Here is a 17,623-nt window from a genome sequence, read left to right as displayed (position 1 = left end):
AAACAAGTACATTTGTCTTGATACAATGACAAATTTAAGAATTGTTTTCTCAATATGTAGGAAAGTTTCCTGAAATTTAGCATCCAATGCTCATGCAATATTCTTGGAATATCATGAAATTTACAGAGAGAAATACCATAATATGCTTAAAATCAGTAATTTGACAATGTATATAATACTAGAAATGTGTAGTTCTTCTGTAAACCCAATGAAAAACACAGTACAACTGTATAATATATAATGGTACTTTATTGAAAAGTTCCAATTAACGGTGAACATACAAGACATGACAGTAAGTTTTGTAAAAACAACAGTTATACTGTAAACTTTATTACAGTTACGGTATTTTATTACAAAGTTCAAAAAAAGTTGCTGGCAACTAGTTACCAGAATTCCTTTGCAAAAACATGGTACAGTGTATAACAATAGGTTGGCATAGATTTTACAGTCAACATTTGATTATTGTAAATTACAAATGGAAATATCTTAAGAACACCTTTTGTAAAACAAGATACAAACCATCGTTGATGAAAACCTTAAGAAACTAACATTCTGTGAAAAACAGGTTGAACTGATCCACTCACATGTGTTGTATACTCACAAAGCATTGTTGAGATCTTGAAGAAACAGGATGTGGACATGAAGGATATCCCATGAATAAGCAAAGGATTAGCCACTTGCCCAGAGTTGATTAAGAGCAATGAGTCGCTGTGTCCAGACTTGACTGAAGAGGGCACCCAGCATGGTAGAGTCTCACACGGACACAAAGTTCAGGAAGTTCTTCTTGAAAACTCGTATGTTGACATCAGGTGATCCTCTCTGCAGCCAAAAAAACAAAGCAAAGGCAAAGTTAGATTGATGCAGTGCTTGAGCATGATGCTGAAACAGATACACATTCACTGCCTTCTGGTAAACTGAGCTCCAATGATAAAGTCACCTTTATAGTTAAACAATATTAATAAGTCAGGTTCAATGTTGAATAAGGACATATTTTAGCATAAAGGCATCATTACAATGTGTTACATGTCTGTAATCTTGCAGCCTACAGATGAGTCCACTCAGGCAATCAAGACCATCATCACGTTTCACGTGGTTCGGGTTTCCAACCAGGGTAACAGCCCATCCAATTAATTCCATCATTTAAAAACATGTTTGTATTTTTTTAAGATACACTAACATAAAACCTTTTGATGTACCCCTATAAGCAATAACACAATTATTATTGCAAAAAAAGGATAAACTAGATTACAGTCTAGCCTGTTGTGGATTTGTATAACTGAAATACTCAGTGTACAATAGCTGATATATCTTCCTCCGCCTTACATTTAAATTGTTTTAATGAGACCCAGTCCAATTGCAAACAATGCCCTCCTGCATTTACCATTACATTTATAGTACATGTCACCTGTGTGCAAAGACAGAGTTGCAAACCTATTTAGGGTGGATTTGGGAAAGATAGTACACATGACGATATGCCATAGAATTAATTAAACGTTTCTGCTATACGTGGAACTAAATTTAAGGGGGATATCAGTTCAAACCACAAGAAAATTAATTGAGGATGATCAATTGAGGGAGGTTTGAGTTGTGCTTGCACCTATCATTTGCTATACTGAACTACATCACCGCTTACCTCGATTTAGCCTCGACAAGACTGGTGTCTGAGTCATTAGGTCCAGACTGAAGACAGGTGGGGACCGAATCTCCTGCAGACATGCCATGATGTTCAGGAAACTGGAACTTAAGGCAGGCGTAGTCATCATTACTGCTTGAAGACTCACAGGTCAATCGGTTGTCTGTGGGCTGACATGATTCTCTGTACAGCCAGAAAAAAGACAATTGAAAAGATTAACAACAATATAACTTTAAATAGCATTTACAACATGACAAAGTGGTTACAACAATAACAATTTATTCTGTTGTTAAATTAACACACTGAACTTAAAACCACTTACCACCGTTTATCCTTGACAACTTGTATCCGATCATGGGTCACACTAGTGGAACAGCAAAGAAGGTGTTGAGGTTCATGCTGGTAGTCGTAGTCACACCTAAAAAGAAAGAGTAAGGGGATAAAGGACAAGGGGAAGACGTACATCCTCTTCAGTCAAACCAAAATCATCTCAAGCATCAACTTTTGCTCTTTTTAATGCCAAGGTTGTAAATCAAAATGAAAAGGCTAGATTCACACTCAAGTGCCCCATGTTGTCGTCATCATAGCGGCCAAGGTTTGATTTCCGTTGGGCCCTTTGCTGCAGATCCTCCCCTGTGGTGCTTGTGTGCGTCTCTAACACAAATAAAGAAAAAACATCTTAAAAAATGTCATGCTTCTTGCATTTAAATGGATTAAAATCTCACCGTGTTGCTGGGTGTCATTAAGGTCACGAAGTTGTTCCATCCAAATTGGATGACAATGTCTGAAAGGTGGCAGGAGAAAATAATTAGCATTTTACGATAAACTAAATGTTCTTATTAATTATCTGTACATAAATGTAAACATCGACTCAAAGGACACTCTTTGGTGACGTCCTCATCTGATAATGTGGACAGTAAATGAAGATTTGATCATGAAACCATCCCCTCACTGGACAGCTCACGGCGCTTCTGAGGAGCTGTGAGCTGTCATGTCCGCCACAGCGCAGTTATACGCGTCATGTTAACAACAGTCACGTGAACAGAGTCCCGACCACGTCAACAGCATCAAGTTAAGAGCGTCACGTTAACAGCAGTCCCGACATCATATGACACAGCGCAGTTTAAAGCGGTCACGTGAACAGAGTCCCGACGTCACGTGAACAGACCTGTACAATAACGTGTCTGGTCACGTGACTGTCCGGACTGACCGCTCCGGTATATGTGAGCTTGTCTATACATGTCTGCGTGGAACCAGTTTCAAAGCACTTCAATAAAATGGTCGTTATTAGATGAAGTGTGTAGCACGTGACCCCTCAGGTGTCTTAACCCACCTGCCACAGTAATGAACCTATAATACGAAAGTTAGCTACACATTGCCTGAGCTAACATGTGGTAAAGTAAGCTAATGTTGGCTCCTTCAACACAGAAACCGACAACCTACGTTACATCGACGATGTTAAAGAAACGTGAAGACACTTAACCATCAGATAGCTAAGTTAACTTACTCTTGACGTCCAAGGCGACACAGAACTGCAGAACACCATGCCTCGAATTCAAAAGTAGCTACCCGCTAGCTCACACGAGGCTAGCTCAACTCCTCATGGGAGAGCCGAGTAGAAACCTCAAGGTGTCACTAACGTTGCCCGTTCAATACAACTTTTACTCTCTGAAATTAAATTAAGTTGGCATTCTTACCTCAAGAAGAGCTGTCATGTCAGGAGGCTGTCGTTCCCTCTGTGGCGTTTCGTCACTGAAGCAGGAGAGCAGCGCGCAGTTCAAACTGCGGAGAAGTGGCGCGAAACCGGGTTCAACAGTTCAATCTGTGATCGTTGCTTTCTGATCACTGCACCTGGCCTCTCTCTCTCTCTCTCTGTTCTCTTGTCTGTCTCTGGCTGTCTGTGCTGTTTGCTTCTCTAGTAACTAGATTATTTGAAGAATACAATACAATAAAATAAAATCGCAGGACAGGACATATTACATTTAAGAATTTAAATAATAAAGGACATTTAAAAAATAATAAAAATGAAAGTAAATACAGTGTATCTAAGTGTATATAAAGTGAAAGCGGTGCAATGTTCATTGATGTTGTTCAATTTGAGGAGGATCTGGCCTGAGGTGATTTATTGTAAAGTCTAATAGTTGCCAGGAAAGTTCTCCTGTATCAGGAATGTTCTCATGTCTCAGGAATGTCCTCCTGTATTAGGAAGGTTCTCCTGTATCATGAATGTTCTCCTCTATCAGGAATGTTCTTCTGTATCAGGAATGTTCTCCGGTCTGTCCTTGTGAAGCGGAGCTGAAGTAGTCTGTTGAAGAACGTGCTCCGCTGTCCCTGCAGTAGGTGGTGGAGAGGGTGGTCCATGTTCTCCAATATGGACAAACATTTCTTCATGTCCTCCTCTCCACCTGTTCCGGATAGTCCTCTTTGCAGCCAATGATGGAGCTGGCCTTCCACACCAGTTTAGTGAGTCGGTTGGTTTTCTCCAGTTACAATGCTGCTCCCCCAGCAGACTACGGAGAAGTCCAGAGCACTGGTCTAACAGACTCGTAGAACATCATAATTGAGATTTTTCATATATTACAAACATTTGAGGACTTCCTTGAAAACCTTCAAAGGAGTGCATTTGTTTTCTTCTCGTTTTTTAAACCGCTACCAAGCAGGGATGCTAAGTGCTAGATATTGCCAGCCTACATGGTTGGGCCCCATTTGGGAGTGGCTACAACCTGGAAAAGAAAGCTAAGATCTGACATGTTTAGAAAAAAAGAAGCTAAAATCAGCCCAAACTCTTAACAGGGTCTCAGATTTACAAAGCCACACACCCTCTTCAAGTCCTGGATTTCAGACAGCCAATTAACTCTTGTGTGTGTTTTGGGGGAAATTTCACCCCTTCACCTCATTGTAGGCCCTGTCTTGAGTGTTTGTGTTCAATTTTGGATATCCAGGACTAATATTTAGGAGATTATGACCATTTTTGCACTTATCAAAAAATATGCGAATATAAGAGAATAAGGCCCAACTTGACCATTTGGACCTTTTTTGGGGGCCCTTAAATTGCAGCTATCAGTCCCAAATTGTAGGGTATTCATATTCAGATGTCCCTCTTTGAATTTGAAGAGGATCCACATCTCTAAGTTGCTTGAAAGTACGAAAAATTAACTAAAAGACTGGTTTTAAGGATTTTCCTCTTGTGAAGGTTTTGGAGGCGATTTCACCCCATGACCTCAATGTATTATATTTAGGTAAATATTATATGTAAGGTTAATTTGAAAGACAATTAGGAGGTTACGGGTCAGTTGGCTGAGTAGTGTGTGTGTGTGTGTGTGTGTATGCATGTGTTTAAAAAGATGTTAGTGTCAGAATTTATTCTAATTCATTCATTATCATTCCTGATTTCAAATATTTGACACAGTGCTGTAGTTGATGTACATTTTATGAATTGATAAAAGTACACTTGTTCTCTGATCTTGAGAATTCACATTTATCTTTTATTGAAGAGGGAATCTATGACATATCTGCTCACTGACATCATCGAAGGTATAGGCGCCAAAGTACTGAATGGTAATATGTCAGAATTTGGACTGGTGAAAAACATATTTCCTTTTGATTCCAACGTACAAGTAAAATACCATCTTGGAGATAGAATAGAATTGCACAACAGTTCAAATGACTCAGTGTTTTCCCCAGATATGTCTATTATATACTATTGTGTTCTGTATTTGGTCTAGGAATACATAATTGCTCCGCTGTGTTTTAATATTGACACCAAAACAATAAACTCCATTGAGTTTTTATCTGTTTTTAATTTGTAAAGAGATGGAAAGGATGGGAAGCTTGAAATAAGAAAGTCTGACTAACAAAGCAGTTCTGTACTTGTCAGTGTTGACCAAACAGCCTTATGATTATGTCAATTCTTGTTTCAAGCGTTAACTTGCTCAAAACAAGTAATAACATCTCATTAACAAGTTTTAATACCTTATTAAGATAATTAAGGACTAAAACACTTAAAACAAGTGAAATGCTCCAACATGAAAACTGCCTTGTAAGAAGAAATATCTAGTCAGTCAAAAAACAAGCATAGATTGCCTTAATTTGAGATATTTCATCTTACTTAGATTTTAATTTTTGCAGTGCAGTGTCTTGCTCAAGGACACTTCGACATGCAAACTATGGGGAGAACAGGGATCGAGCCGGCTACCTTGTGGTCTCAGGACAACCACTCTCCACATGAAATGCATATCTCCCCTGATATATATATACACATCTGTGACAGTTCTGTAGATTAAACAATGTTTGTACTCACAAAATTTTACTAATGTTACGTGAACTTGATCCGACAGGTACATACACGGTCCCTGCGCTGCTGAAATTCTTTGTGATTCTGTCTTGAATGTTGAGGTTTTATTTTCTTAAAATGGTCAACGTTTTTCTTATATACACTTTAGGTAATCCATCCAATTGTATTGTATAATGTATACCGTGTGACTTTATAATCACGGGGCAGGCGGCCGCGTTGCTCGTTGAGGTTGTGATTGGTGTACTGTCGTTTCAGTCACACAGTTGAATGGGTCATGGGTCAGTTCAGAGGGTTAATTAGTCATATTTGTCACACATATTTGTCAATCCCCCGAGGACTGTGTACCAACTGCCACGGTTTATGTTCTGATGATTTTCCAACCCATTAATCACAAGGCTCGACATTTCCGAAGAATAGGAGTGGTACCATTTTAGATTAACCTTCTCCTTGCTCTCTGCTGGCAGTTTGCTAAATGCATTATTGTCAAGGTTTACAGGCTCAAGGGCAATGTAAATATGAATTTTGAAGCATTGAGAGATTTGCCTCATGCGCCATTAATTCCAGAAAGGATTGCAGGTGCTTCACAGAAACTTTAACAGAATTCACTGAAACTTCTCGAGATAAATCCTCTGTAATTTGCACTCACTGTGCATCAGCATATTCAGAGCTACTGGAAGGTGGAGTGATGTAAAAATTGGAGAAGTGAAAGTGTGCACCTTTTCCTGTAATGCTCTACACTGGAATTATTATTGAGAAATATACACTGTATATATTTTCACTTTCTCAACAATAAGCAGTAAGAAAATTGGATGTTGACATAACATGAGAAATACCTTTTTTCAGCCCAGCTACGGTCATTAGTCCCATCGATTCTTTCGATATATCCTTCTTATCATATGAATATGAGCCTGTTATATATATATATTGATACACTTATAAATTCATTTAAAGTCCTACTGCAATGTAGAACTGAATGCTCACAATGGTATGAAACTCAAAAGAGTTTGATTAAAACAAGAAACTTCAGAGGCAGAGCTACCCAGACTTTTAGTCCTCGATGGGTCAAATTACAAAAAACACTGGATACTTTGACCATGATCTAAATTGAAGTAGTCTTTAAGCATAAACTGATATAATGTTTTCCTCAAGGTTCATTTCTCAGACTTTACAAAACGCCCTTTAGAGTCTTTTTTTAGTTTCAAAGGCTGAGTAGCACTCCACCTGATGAGTTTGCTGACCTTCATGTGAATAATTAGTGGAGTGTGCTTCTGATGTGGCCTTTGCCCCAAAAGTAAACGATCCATCCTAAGCAGCCTTTCTTTCTTCAACAGCTTGGTTTGGAAAAAATTTGATATTTCAATTCATACGTAAGTCCTTATGCCGTGCATTGTCAAGGGTGGAGTAGGTTTTAGATTGTCGAGAGTGAAAGGTGAGACATAACACAGATTTACCACAGGATGGCATTGTGATACAAGAAATGAGCCTCTCATTTTGAGCGCTTATTCCCTGACCTTCAAGTACTCACTCCCCTAAAGAATGTTGTTTTAAGGGTACATTTGTGCCGCGCCGGATAATTAAAGCTGTTAGTTTGAAAGAAATTCATCTCGCAAGAACAAGTGAATGCCAAACATCAGGTGTCCTTCTTCAAGCCTGGCAGCAATTTGACAAACTTCACTCTTAGCAACTGCATTCAGCTCAAAACAAATGCGTCCTTATGCGGCGATCATTCCAATGGATCAAAAGTTAACAGCTCTGCACATAACCAGAGTTTTCAAGGGTAGACAACATTGAATGGTACAAATGTAAAGTTTCTTTATTTTGGCAACAAACCTGCAGATCTCCGCTCTGCCGATCTTCACCTTACCAAGGATGTTGTTCCTGTTGGCTTGTACATAACTGGTGGAATAACTTTTCTCTATTTGACTATAAGGCACACTGAATTACTGATGCTGTACAACAATGCATGATGCTCCTGGCTTTAAGTTTGTGTTTCCTTATGCATGGCAGAAGTTAGTTATCATTTAGTAGAGAATATCTTCTTCTTTACATACCACCAACTGTTATGCATACTAAATGAACAATTATCCTTGGAAAGTAAGCAATTAAAAAACACACTAGTTTGTATATTTTCTTTTCTATTCAGGGTATTTTTTCATCACCGCTCCATTTGATATATTCATACCCGAAGTATTCTACTGTTGCATTGTCTTTTTCCACATCCATCCATGTGATCTAAACCTCTTACAGTATTTAAAAAAGTGCATATAAATGGTACATGTTTATCATACAGCACCTTTTTCATCTTCCAACCACTCAAAGCGCCTTTGCACTTTATGTCATATTTCATCCATTCACACACATTCAAACACTGATGGCAGGCGCCATCTGCCCATCAGGACGAACTAACAGTTACATACATTCACAAGGACGCTTACGAGAGAGAATGTAAGGTTAAGCGTCTTGCCAAAGGACACTTCAGCTCGTACTAGTGGAGCCGAGGATCAAACCTCCGATCCTATTGAAGGTTGACTCGCTCTAACACCGAGCCACAGTCACCATAAGAATAATCCTGAATTATCCGACTATCTTTATGATCAGTTAAACTAACTGGCTGCTCACTTCATATTCATTTTATAGAGACATCACAGCATTTGCCAAAATGTTAAACTATTCCATTAAGCTACAGTCGCAACAAACAGCCCTTCATCAGGCCGAGCTGAGTGCGGTGAATCATATATTTTAGGGATTCATGTACTATTAAAACATTTAATTAATTTCCAGGGTTATTGTGTTCCAGAAAATGTAATATTTTTCAATAAATGGGTTGGTGGGTGAAATCATCAGGAGTGAACTGAAGAGCTGACAGGTGGGTTATAATGGATTCTGTCCCCTCAGTGGATGTGTCTCTTACAATGTCCTCATTCACTCCTTCTCGGTACTGTTTGTGTGTGTGGACGTATGTGTGTGTGTGTGTGTGTGTGTGTGTGTGTTTGTGTTTCCAGCCATTCCTCCAGAGTTCTTAAGCGAATTGAATGAGGCAGAATAAATCAAAGTGTGATCAAGATGTCATCTTCATGATAATGAAAACATGATGCCTCATAATAAGGTGCCTGATCAAAGGGAGCTGTTGGGGTTTAATAACTCAGTGCCGAGTGGTTGAAAAGTGTTGGATTGGTGCACGGATACTGCAGACCATTGTGCCAGAAATAATCTATCATCTTCATGTAGGTTAAATTCAGCAATGCTTGTGTCTTGTACTTCAGAATGCCGATTAGTGGTAATTTGAGCCATAAACATGCAGTTTAGAGCTTATATATGACTTACGGGTGTACTTGTGTTCATGCACAATGTGCTATATCACTATCCATACTCCTTTATACCCACATTACATTTTTTATGTACATTTCTGAATAATACTAAAATATACAGTCTACAGCTAAGGGATAGTATATAGTGTATAAACACATGTATCTCAGCTGGTTACTCGTTTGAAGAAAAGGAAAGAAAAGAACTATGGTGTAGTTCCTACTGAGAATAATCTATCTTTGTTAAAATATCAGTTGGCAACATCAGAGCAGATGTAGTTTATTCAGTTTGGAATTGTGGACCTCTGAGAAAAGCAACAGCAGAACAATGCAACGCTGTGACAACAGGACAGAAGAGGACCACGGAGGGGGAAAAAAACATGCAGTCAGCGAGCAGATACATTCAGACCCTGTTTTTCACACTCCAGCAAAGATTTACAGTGTGTTGTTTGTAACTCTGTGTTTATAGCTTCACCCCCTTTATTAATTATTCAACAATGTGTGCAGATTTCAAATGCTTCCTTGTATTTATAGGGTTCCTCTGAGTAAAAATGAGGGCGTGCCTGCTTGGTAACGTCAATGTTGAGCTGCAGTTTTCCGCCCTGCGATTTGTGATATCTGTTTTATTTGATGTAGGAGGAAATGTTTCATTATAGGACTGTGCTTTCATCACTTCAATTTGAGACTTTAATGATTCATGAGATCACCTGAGAGGGGAAATAATGGGTTTGGTATTTTGGGAAGTCAGAGCTGTGCGTTTTCTGGAGCCTTCATGAAGAATAACAATAGCAATAGAATATGACCCCGTGCATATCAGTCACAACGCAATACAGTCTGGGGAGCTTAAAGTGACAAATTTCAAAGAAACATTTATCTACTGCAAGTGAAATAAAGAGCGATACATAAATGCACATGAGTGATGAAACATTGAATTTCTTGCAAAGGAACCGGGGCCTAAGGCAAATACCTTGTTAACTTCATCACTGAGGGGAGAGCGAGAATGCTAAATGTTCAGTGTCCCAGTGGTAAAAAAATCAAATGTGTCTTTTGATTTTAATCGTGCTTCTACACCAGAAGTGTGTGTCCTAGAAATTGGACAATGAACGGAGCTATAGTAAAGGTTTTTTTCTGCCGCCTAGGACTCTCTAATATACTGTATGTTTCAGCAATGTAATGAGCTTTCAATTGGCTCATTTGTTATCACCGTTGCTTTACCTCAACTAAACAGCTCCCTGGACATGTTATGTTGTAGTGATGTCCCTCAATTTTAGCCTTAATGAAAGCTTTGTCCCACCGCTGTGAAGCTGTTCCTTGACAACACTTCACATCCCCCGTTCCAAGAGATGTGCAAAACAAGATGCTCCGGTCTCCTTCGCTCTGGAACGAGCTCCCCTTCTGTGATGAAAAATGCAGCCTGTCTCTTTGCTTATTGCTGTGGCATTTAGGTGGCTCAGTGTGGTGATTTGAGGAGCCTGTAGTGTCAAAGCTATTTCTCCTGCTAGTGGCCTAACGCTCTGACTCAACGAACCTGACCATTGTCGTTTCCTCACATCGTCTTTATGGTGGCCTTCAAGACAAACCAGGAAGTGTGGGTAATAACCTTCAAGGAAAGGGCTGTGATTGCACATCCATTTCACTCTGAGAACCTCTCCCTTGCTTCCCTAAAGCAGTGAAATGCTATGTTAGGTGAAGAGTGAAAATGGCATGAAGGTACACAGGGTTTTGTTAGTCGTGGGAGATAAAAGAGAAAGGGACAGTGATTGGGGGAGCTTATATGGGGGCTGCTGGAGTTTCTTTAACCCTCCTGTTTCCTTAACATTTACTAACATATTTTACCCTCGGGGTCAATTTGACCCCAGCAATTAAAACCTCCAGAAAATTATTAGAATTAATATTGTTTCCCAAGTTTAAGTGTGAGGTACTTTATGTTTGTATGTTGACTACCTAAACAGCCCTTTAAATATATAAAAATATTGCTTTCTCAGGAATTCATTTTACTCAGGTATGATAGTGCTGACAGAGGACACATGTGGCCTAATCCTAATGGGCTGCTGGGGGGCACAGGGCGCCCCCTTAAACAGCACCACTCTGCCTGCTGGGACCCCTGCCTGGGAGCACAATTCATCAATCTCCCTCCCCCAGCCAAAACCTGCACCAAATGGATGATAACAAATGCTGAGTACCATCCTTGACCTGGATGTGGGGCGAAGTGGATGAATGGGTCTTATTTATAGAATAAGAAGTTTCCTTTTAAGAAGAAGCCGCAACCTCACAAAGTTGGGGTTGATTTAATTTCATAAACCTTCAAGGCTTAAAAAATAAGAATAATTTATAACCCTGTGTCTTTGTGCCTTGGTTCAGACCAAATATGTCAAACACAAATGAATCCCTCCTCTTTCTTTTCTCTCATTTCAACTTTAACTTTATTTACATAAATCAATTGAATCAAAACTAAAATGGTTTGACGAGGTAGAGAAGTTCATTGTACGAAAGTGTGTGGTTCATAGCTAGCAGAGCAGTATAGTAGAAGACGTTTGTTCTCCCACCAAATAATGTAGTTTGGATGGAAGATTTCTACCTGCATTTATTAATTGGTGGCATCCAGAACCATCGACTACTGTACAATATAGATAACATAACAACGTCCATGCTTATTTGTGCACTTTCCCGGCTCTACTTTTGAAAATGCCCTCCCCAACGCTCCCCACACAGAGCTGTTGACCTTGCAGAGCGGTGTGATTTGATGGTAAATGGTTGTCATTTGGTCTGCCATGCCTCATAAAGCCATCTAGAGTTGTTATTTCTTGCCTCTGAGCTCACACTGATCACCATATTACAGTAGTGCATGACTAATTGGATGGCCACAGCCAGAAGCAAACATTAATCCAACTGGATTGTCCATGCTGTAATTTGTGGTATTTTTTTGAAGAGGTTCATATAACCTGTTCTCCATAGTTGTGCAATTTAGCTTTCACGTGAATAAATATGGTATTCAGCACATTTGACAAAATAATTTTGTCCGAATCGGACAAGGCATTGTTTTGAGATGATGCAGCTGTATTTTCAACCTCTAGATGTCTCTGTTGATTAAGCACTGGTCTGTTTGTCTCCGGCAGGGCGTTGGTATGGAACACACCACTTCCATTGCAGCAGATGGTGGTGATCATCACGACTCGAATCATATTCTTTTTTCCGTAGGTACTCCTTGTGAAATACCACCCTCCAGATAAATAAACAATACAAGTGACAGTACATGTTGGCTCAATGCAATTATTTCTAATCAAACCAAATAAGATATGGGTACTTGGCTGACAGTCCGAACCCACAATCAAGTTGAAATAATTCAGGTGTGTGGTCTCATGTCTCGCCCTGAGGGAGACCAATTCAAACAGACTGGAGCATCCATTTTCCTCAGTTGTAGTTCTTAAAACGCCTCTTCATCACAAAATGGATTGTTTTGTCTTCATCTTGTACCGAGACAATTAGTCAGTAACTCAGGAAAGCACTTCACCTTGATGAGGTATCCCATGGAAATGAGAAAATCATGCTCAGTGTTGTCCACACTCTGTTGGAGATTGTTATCCATCTTCTATCCTACAGTGTTCCCTTTCTCCTGCCTGATTAAGGAATCAGGACTGAGAGACAGGGATAACTGCTAATAATTACAAATACATATTACAATATATATTACTTTTTTCAATCTCTCTCTCTCTCTCCCTCCCTCCCTTTCTCTCTCTCTCTCGCTCTCCCTTGATCTCCTAAATTTAGATGAAAATGCAACCAAACATGTGAGCATAAAACTGGTTGACTGACTTCCTCTTTGAACACAGGTACAATATGCTATATCGTGCACTGAAAGACGGAGAGGGAATCGTACGTTATCAATATTAATAAGCGAAGTTTCCGATCCGATTTATTTCAGATCGTCAAAGTGTGTTTCCCTTTCTCAAATTCAACCCATGAGAAAGTTGGGTTCAGAGTATTGTGGAGCTGTGCTTTGTTTTCCCAGAACATCCTTCTGGGACCGCAGCATGCAGGCAAAGCCAATCAGCACTGTATAATTGAAATGGAGCAGCGGTAAATGACTGCAGATAGGAGCTGAAGGATGGACTGCAAGTCAGATAGCTGGGCCAATGATGTCTGTGGAAAGCCAACTGTTGTACTGCACACATGTACTCCCACTGGACCTTGTGGACAGAATAGCATAGAATTGAAGCGCATGTGCACAGGAAGTGTGGTGAATGTAGGGAGGGAATATGATATGAAGAGGGAGTGCTGATGAGTGGATGAGGACATAATAGTGATTTAGTTTGTCTGGTTATTGCTTGTTTTGGCCTGATGGCTGGAATGAATTATGATTGGTTCCATCTAATCTTGTGAAGTTGAAAAACAAATGTGGATAAATGACAATACTAATATGGGATTCTCAATTATGAATACAATGTAACCAGTGTTTTTTATAATAGTGCAAATACATACGAACAACCTACCAAAGCATGTTTAAATACAAACTTAAACCATATCTGTTTACTCAGATTTGTTATCTATTATCCCTGCATATTTATTGATCACCTCATTTTAATGTCTGTTATTCATTTAAAGCCCTTCGAACTATAACTGTTCTATAAATAAATGATCTTCGCCTTACAGTTAATATAAATGCATGGACTAATTCACTCGTAGAAAAACCAGGAAATGTTTTCAGTTGAATATTTTACTTATTTTTCAGTTACATACTGGAAATATTCTTCAATCTGAATAATAAACACAGAGGCTACATACATATAGTTCCTTTCTGTTCATCATTATTGTATTTGTTTGTGTGTGTTCTTGTCTTAAGAAGTTCATTAAATAAATAAATAAACGTTTTAAAGAATAAATCAAATATACCAGTGAATTCAAAATCCTGAATCGAATTCAGAGGAGTTCATGAATGCTCGCTGTAAACACTGAGATTATTACAGTGGGCCAGGGGATCTCCAACAGTGAGTTCAGCTGTGTGTTTGCAGCCTCCATTGTGTTTTTCCTCTGGAAATCTATGACGGACTAATAGGGCTCCCCACCAGGGAAATCTTCTTGTGTTTCCTGTCCCAGAGCTGCCCTCTTCCTCTCTCAGTGCAAACTCACAGCCTGCTGCTTGCTCCACAGCGGAGAAGCGGAGGTGGGATTTGCTGTAACTCTGTTTGAAGTTTAAAAAATAGACTGCGATTTATCACACCTAATCAATTTAGCACAACATGGGCAGAACGGGGCATTTATTTTGGACTTTGTGTGAAAACTGTAATTCATTTAACTCACAAAACATACCTAAAAGAAAAGCGTTGTCCTGTGTGGCTGAGATATTGCTACCATGAGCATTTAAAAAGCTATAAAATGGAATTGCAGAGATTCTTGTTGCTTTATTAAGTTGCCCTTTTGTTCTGTTCTACTTTATTCTTCATCAACCACCGCAGGTCGCTCTGAATCCCCCCGGCTGCAATGAAATCATTGCATCATCAAATAATGTACTCCTTCTGCGTTATAACAATGCTGTAGTGAGTCATACTTCTATGCTTTTGGCCAAGTTGCTGGTAACCTTGTAACACAAAGCCCAAAGGCCTCGTCTTTGTTTCACAGCGGCTCATACGCCATCAACTGTGATCTCGACTGCAATTCAACAGACCCGAAACTACAGAATTCACAGTTAGAAAAAGCCGGTCATAACACCTACGAATTCAGCCTCAAACCTTAACTGTACCTCCCTCATAGCTTAATATTTAAAGAATCCAGAGACACAGACGAGACCCTAAATTCCCCTCCAGCCGAAAGAATGAGTGAACAAGCTGAATTATGTGGCCATGGTTAAACATTTACCTGCCTCCCTCGCACTGTTCGTTGAATTATATGCATTGGGTCTGACAGTTACTCAGACCCAATGCTCGCTGTCCCTAAAGCTTAAAGCGTTGTATAACAAATGGCACCCTCCTCATAGAGGAGGTTGGTAATTTGCTCTCTCTGCTCATACTCCTCAGGGAAGACATTCCTTCGCTTCCACAGCCCTGGCATGCCACTGTCTGTGTGCTGACTGACTCTCCACTCTCTGCCAGCCCTGGAGAGCTGTGTTCAGGTGGGCTTCAGGCTGGGAAGCAGTTTGCTGATATGCAATGACGACCTGGGTTGGTTCCCAAGCAAAGCAAATGAATGGCGTGTGGTTGCAAGCCACTCCCACTCACCCACTCACCCAAGTGGGAAGTTCAGAGGATATTCTCCGTATATATGTGTTTTATTTGTGGTCCGGGTTGAAAATGTACCCACTGGTCAAATTGCAAACCAAAATCTCTCCCTTCAGTGATAACAATCAACACGTTGACAGCGTTCAATTGTGCCAGTCAGACAGAGCAGCAGACAGAGCCACTGTGCCCTGTCACTGGGGGACATGTGTTGAGTTGACAGCTACCTTCTGACTGACTGACAGCATCTTAATTTGCCTCTGGGATTAGGGCCGTGAGAGGCACATCCCTGTAGATTAGATTGTACATACTTGCTTCTTTCCTGTCCTTGGGCACCTGGAATGACATTGTATTCGATGGTTTGTACTTGTTGTCGTCTCACTGCGCACCTTTATTGGTTTCTACACGGTTCATGTTGCTGCTCAGTGAGCATTCGTCAAGATTGTGTTGATGATTTAGTGCGAAAGCTCCACCTTTAGTCTTGTACCGACTGAGGGGCTTGAATCTGCATTACCCATGGTGAGAGTGAAACAGTGGCTCGCAATGACCTGATCTGGGAATGTGTAAAATACCGTATAGTATCTATCTCATTGCATCCAGAATTCGTGGAACTAATACATTCCATTTTGTTGTAAAAATGCTGCAGTAATACTGCACATACTTGTATTTAAAAAAAACGATTATCATGAATCATGAATTGTTTACGAAATATCAACTTTGATTTTGTTTCCAATACATTGTTTCCTGTATATATAATCTAAGACAGGTCAAACAGTGAAAAAACTATATCTTTCTCCATGCAATCTGTCCACCCCGTTCATTCAGTTCACCTCATTTATTCCCGACCTTCAGAACTCTTTTCTAAAACATCTAAAGTGACGCTAGAATACAGTTTGAACATGTACCCAAGGAAGGAAGTGCTCCTGAATTTGTATTTCATACTCTAGGAAAGCGGCCTTACCCTCAGAGTCTGGAACAGTACGGCTATATATATACTTTATGTCAGGAAGAGGAATATGTTCATCAGTCATTGATAGACTCGGGTTATGCAGGTCCTGGATCCAAACAAACACACAATGCAACTTCCATAAACCTGAGAAGGAAGCACTGTGGAGTTGTGCTCTGTGCTCAGGTTCATCTGCACTTTCTGAATTCCTTAGATCTGTGCTTGAAGTAGCTGTCACGCTGTTCCGTGCTCTGTGTGCGTACCACTGTGTTACTGCTTTTACAGGGTGTTCTCTGCAGCTTCCAGTTTCAGATGAGTGCACTAATATTGTATCACACGTCTCTATTATCCTCTCTGTAGTTATTGCATGCTGTATAATCTTTTACAGGCATCTTGACATTTCTGTAGAGAAGCTTAAAGCACTCAACACTAATAAAAAGAGAGAGCGATTCCACCGAGACCTTTTATGCTTAAATTTCAATGTTGAATATATTGTGCCATTTTACATTATGAGGAATATATTCTCTGGTTGACTTGGACTGTCTCTTCACATATCAGTAAAACTGTATTACTGTATGACTTGGACCAATGCATTATGAGGATACATGCTCACTAAGCGCCAGCTTTACATTCTTTCTGTTTGATATATTCAAACATCGGTTGTGTTCTGTTCTGTGTTCGGTGGCTTCTACTTTTGGGCAGCGGAGCATTTGAAGGATAAATGCGTTGGTCAGGGGCACATAGCCGCAGGGTTTCTGAATGAGGCGAATGTTGTGTGGCGCAGCAGTGTGCATACCAAGTGCAGACATGCAAATGATAGAGAACAGTAAGAAAAGCAATGAGGGTCATCGGCTGAAGTTGATGTGCACTCTGTTGGGTTTGAGTCCTAGATATGAGCAGGTTAGGAATTACTAGACATGCTTGTGAAGAGACTTTCTGCATGAGCCAGTTTGCGTCTGAAAAAGAAAAAGGGAAAAGAAAGTTCTTGTAATTTAGACCCAGTCAACTTTCATCGAGTCTGATTTGCCTACTTGAATCCTAAGTATTTTTTTAATTGGTGGCACTTCTAATATATATTTGCTGTCATCTCGGGGATTCAGGTTTCTCTGCAACAATTACATCCTGCCAGAATTAGCATTTTAATTACAAGGTGGTTATGGCAATAATGCTGAGCATTGAATGATTTCTAATTAAGGAGACTTCAGAAATTATTCCTGAAATTAATGACTGGAGCTA

At 39.8% G+C, this 17,623-nt stretch overlaps 1 long non-coding RNA gene across 3 annotated transcripts; it reads right to left on the bottom strand.

The window, feature by feature from the left end:
* Positions 1-231: 231 nt before the first annotated feature.
* Positions 232-3,493, bottom strand: LOC130209623 (uncharacterized). 3 transcript variants are annotated; one of them, XR_008834654.1, is made up of 6 exons: positions 3,331-3,490; positions 2,359-2,417; positions 2,190-2,287; positions 1,956-2,051; positions 1,634-1,816; positions 232-819 (listed from the first exon to the last, which is right to left on the bottom strand). It is a non-coding gene; the product is annotated as an uncharacterized LOC130209623 (long non-coding RNA). The 3 variants fall into 3 exon arrangements; XR_008834652.1 differs by having other exon boundaries at positions 1,956-2,287; positions 3,331-3,493; XR_008834653.1 differs by lacking the exon at positions 3,331-3,490 and adding an exon at positions 3,141-3,224 and having other exon boundaries at positions 1,956-2,287.
* Positions 3,494-17,623: the final 14,130 nt, after the last annotated feature.

The sequence above is a fragment of the Pseudoliparis swirei genome, chromosome 19 (genome assembly GCF_029220125.1).
Source record: "Pseudoliparis swirei isolate HS2019 ecotype Mariana Trench chromosome 19, NWPU_hadal_v1, whole genome shotgun sequence".
Lineage (NCBI taxonomy): Eukaryota > Metazoa > Chordata > Actinopteri > Perciformes > Liparidae > Pseudoliparis > Pseudoliparis swirei.
Note: the sequence above shows the minus strand (reverse complement) of the source record. Positions and strands in the feature narration are given on the sequence as shown.